Here is a 5,000-nt window from a genome sequence, read left to right as displayed (position 1 = left end):
AGATTAAATGACGTGGTGGATTGCGAGATATGGCGGGAAGGCAAGGGAGTGTTGCCGTCTTGTTCAGAATAACGGAACTTGACCCCTCCAGGCTGATTCCGTCCTTCCTCAGCTGACCGCACAGGGGAGGAGGAAGTGCAGAAGGAGATGAGGAGGAAGGGGGGAAGAAGGTGGAGAGGAATGGAAATATGTTTAGAGAGATGACAATCTAATGCTAATGAAGAGAGTGAGAGAGAGAGGGAGAGAGAGATTGTTAACCCTATAATCAGGCTGAGGCCTTTGAATTTCTTACTCTTGCTCTTGTTGGACGGTTTTGATCGGAGGGGGTAGCAAAGAAGAGGTAATCAGATAAATACTCCCTCACTACGACGACCTTTTTATTCCTACCGTCAAACGATTTGTCATTCAGAAAAACTCTTTACTGAGAAAACATCTTTACACCGAGCCCACGAAGCGTGAGAAGGTGTCAAGATTTGATCTGTGTGTGTGTGTGTGTGTGTGTGTGTGTGTGTGTGTGTGTGTGTGTGTGTGTGTGTGTGTGTGTGTGTGTGTGTGTGTGCGTGCGTGCGTGCGCGCGCGCGCGCGCGCGCGAATAATGTAACTTAAAAATATTTAAAGAGATTTTAGCCAAAGTTGGTGGAAGGGTTGAGGGTTAGGCGATGAGTAAACATTTTTTTTTATAACACTTGGTCAAAAGTCAAGGTCCCAGGGTCAGGTCAAAGTTCGACGAAGCAAAATCAACTTTAACAGTTTTCATCCAGTTTGGACTAAACATGGTGGAAGTATTAGGGGTCAAGCAAGAGCGATCGGATTCAGTTTTGAGACCAATCAATGAACTGTCAAGGTCACAAGGCAAAGTCAAGGTTGGACTCATCTGTGTGTCTGAGTGTGAACATAATAACTAAAACAGATTTGATATGATTTGTATCAAACCTGGATGGGTTGAGGATCGTCCGGGATAGTGAGCTTTTGCATTTTTTTTTTTTTTTTTTTAGGCCACTATGTCAAAGGTCAAGTTCATATACCTAAATAGTTTTTATCAGATGTAAACGAAAATTTGTTGAAGGGTTCTGGTTAAAACAACGACAGAGATTCCATTTTGAGAAAAATCGGTCAAAGATCAGGGTCACAGGGAATGATCAAAGGGCAAGATCACCGGTCAAAGTCTACTCAAACAGTTTGCATCTAATATAACTCAAACTTCGTGGAAGGGTCAAAGATTAAACGAGAATATAAACTGTTAGAATATTTACCAGCCATTTGTCTTTTACTTTCTCCAGCGGAATTTGAACTATCAAGGCAGAGAGAGGGGTGGGGGGGGAGAAGGAACGTAAGTTAAAGTGAGTGGTGTGAAGATAAAAGATGGAAGAGTGTAAGATGATGAAAGATGACAGATTAATGAGAGAAAGAGATAATGTGACAGACGAAGAGAGTGGGATGAAGAAACGGAAAACATAAAAGTTGAGAAAGGCAAAAGAAGCAGTTGGCATGGAGAGAGAGAGAGAGAGAGAGAGAGAGAGAGAGAGAGAGAGAGAGACCAATATATTATAGAGACCCCTAGACAATACTCCTCTCCCGGCCCTCCGTTTTCTGTGGGTGAGCTTGCATCTTGAAAATGTTTGCACACTGGTTAGGTTTATATAGTGCCTTGTTAGCGATTGTTACGGTATTGTTAGCTCTTGTCTGACTTGTGTTAGCTAATGGTCATTTTGTTAGCTACTGTTCATTGTGAAAGCCAGGGGAAACGACAACCAATGCACCTGGATTATTATTATTATTACTATTATTATTATTATTATTATTATTATTATTTCTGTGTAAAATCAGAAGCCATACGTGCCGATGACATGGTTGTATGATCGCTTTCACTGCGCATTCAGTTCATAGTTTTCCTGCTTTCTTGTTCCTCTCTCTGGATGATGAGGGCGATACGAACCTATTTGTTTGTGAAAAATTACACACACACACACACACACATATAGAGAAAGTTGGTGTCAGGAAGGGCATCTGGCATAAAAAAAAAAAAAAAAGCCAAAACAGTAGGCTAGGACCTAGAAACATGGCAAAGACTGGTGAAACACATTGGGCCTATGTAAAAGTGGGAAAAGATGGACGATATATATATATATATATATATATATATATATATATATATATATATATATATATATATATATATATATATATATATTGTTGTCATTATTCTTTTTTAATAGAGCATTTTGACTTAAGACTTGTATTAGAGAGAGAGAGAGAGAGAGAGAGAGAGAGAGAGAACAGTAAATACAAGTTAATAAAGGAAGAGGCAGAGAGTGAGGACAGAAGGAGAAATTAAGAGAAAGTACTGGACATCCGTGTCTTTCTTTCTCCCATGTGATAGATACTTCACCTGACCTTTGTTTATTTGTTTGTTTCTTCAGTTATTTGTTTGCTTATTTGTGTTGTTTGGAAGTTCAGTGACTTGTTTTATATTTACTTATTTGTTCATTTCTTTTGCATTCGTTTACTTGTTTCCCTTTAGGCTTGCTTAAGTAATTTGTTTGGCCATTTAGATAGTTTTATTGATTTAGGTATTTATTTATTTATTTAGATGTGTGTGTTTGTGCCTTTTCTGCCCCTAATGACCTACAGAACCAATTGGTATGCTGTACATGTACACCTGTTTGGCGTACATGAGTGGCTAATTTGTGCACATGTGTTCCTTATAGGCTTACATGCTTAGATTTGTTTGCACGTGTGTGTGTGTGTGTGTGGAGAGAGAGAGAGAGAGAGAGAGAGAGAGAGAGAGAGAGGGAGGGAGAGAGGGAGGGAGGATTCCATTGTTCCACTCCCTGCATTACTCTTTGAAATTGTTCAAATATTATTTTAAATCAAATAGGTAATAATACTAATAATGATAATGATAATAATAATAATAATAATAATAATAATAATAATAATAATACCTACCTTATCTCAACCCCTCCGAACCCCGTCAGTCTGGCCTAAGCTATATCAAATCTCTTAACGCTAGCAAGAACACAATGGCCGCGGCGTCATCGTGCTGAAGGGGTCATGGAGGCTGTTCAACCCCTTCGGTATGAATGGTGTCCCTTTACCCTTTCACTCCGAGGACATAATTTTCATTTTAATCTCGCCACTTCCCGACGATTTTGTTCAGCTAGGGGAGGCCTTTTCTATCTAGATGGGTTAGATACAGTTGAAAAAATGGACTGAGAGCAGCTTGAATACCAGAACAACACGTCATGGGACTGAAGGGGTTAAGGTAAACAACACTGTTTGATGGTAGCAAGAATAACATGTAAAAAGTACGTCATGCTGGCGAAAGGTGAATGCAAACTGTTTATAAGTTTCCAACTACCGTGTGACTGCTGCTGATGTGGGAAGCCTTGATGAGGTGGCACCGATATAGCCGGAAACTCCCCTACTTGGGTATAAAAATGTCCCTCAGCTTTCTTCCTATCCTCCGAAAGGAGGATTGACCGTTGGAAAAGTGCACCTTCTGCATGCAGTCTCCCGGGTTTATGTGCAAATGGGTCTGGCTTATAACCCGTCTTGCAGCCAACTCTCATCACTTTCTTGTCCAGCCTTCTAATGCCAGAGTTAATCATTTCTCTCAGTTCTTCATGTATGCAACAGGTCAACTCTGGAACTGTCTTCTTTTGTCTGTATTTCGCATTGCCTGTGACCTTCAGTCTTTAAAATGCAGTGTGTCTAGGCATCTCGAAACGAACAGATCTTGAATTTAACCCTCCGTTATTTCGTTTTTGTTTTTTTTTAATGGAGGGAACAATCTTGTAGGCTCCTGGCCTTTTGTGCCTTCTTCTTTGCATTATAAATGCTCTAGTCCTCCAGTCAAACAGTCATCTGGCAGCAGAAGAAATGAATGAATAACAGAGGACGTCGTTTTGCTGCAAGGGATGAATAGAGGTTTTAGTTACCCCTTTGCCATGAGGGGTTTCTTATAAGCAGAATATTATCATCTGGCGGTAGCAGGAGTAAAACAGAAGAAATCATACTGAATAGGCTTACTGCTGCACTTGTAAGACGTTGTTACTGCTACACAGCTTAAGTCAGCGTAAGGCAGGCACTGCGTTGGGAAGAGGGTATTGAAGGCCTCTCCTAAGCTGAATGAACTCGTCTGGCTATGGCACGATGAAAATATAATAGGCATCATTGTAGTAAGGCGGTTGATGGAGATTATGTCCCGAATTCTGGTTGATGTGGGAGACTTCGTTGTACGTCTACCTAAGTGATGAATTTTTCATGTTGTACATTAATGCCCTCTTTTCTTGCTGCTTGTATCTTTTCAATATACTTGCTTATATTAAGATGCAAAACGGGAAATAAATCGCCTTGGACAGGTGTTACCAAAGCTTTTAAAGTAAAAACAATACGGTCCCATTGCTGCATCTAATGGAGATTGCTTCTAACATGTGCAGTCGGAGTCAAAAGTTACTACATTGCCAAAGCCTAATGAGAATTTATTAAACGAATTAACAATGGGTAACTAGGCTGGAATGTAGGTCCATCATGCCTCGGTGGGTTCTTGTTGGCTAATGAAGAGTACGCAAATAACCTGGAATCTGGTTTCATTAGATCAAGCCCCAAGGAAGTAAAGAAAGTACGAGTATCTTTTTTTTTTTTTTTTTTAGTAGACTGTAAATTTCACATGAACAGTCACCAGTATACTGTATATATATATATATATATATATATATATATATATATATATATATATATATATATATATATATATATATTCATTAACTGGTTCCACTCTCGTAATATCCCTTACTCTTTCATTTGTAACTCTGTCTTGCCACTTTACCTCAAGAATCCTTCTCAGTATTTTATTCTCAAATCCAAATACTTTCTGATCTGTTGCAGTTGTACTGTACCATGACTCATGCCCGTAAAATAAAATTGGTCTAACCATGGACTTGTAAATTTTCACTTTAGTATGTACCGAAAGCATATTATTATTCCAAACAGATTTC

Source organism: Coenobita brevimanus, chromosome 110 (genome assembly GCF_032717465.1).
Source record: "Coenobita brevimanus isolate Jiangsu-jjx chromosome 110, ASM3271746v2, whole genome shotgun sequence".
NCBI classification, from domain to species: Eukaryota; Metazoa; Arthropoda; class Malacostraca; order Decapoda; family Coenobitidae; genus Coenobita; species Coenobita brevimanus.
The sequence above is the reverse complement of the archived record's forward strand: the minus strand, read 5'-3'. Positions refer to the sequence as shown.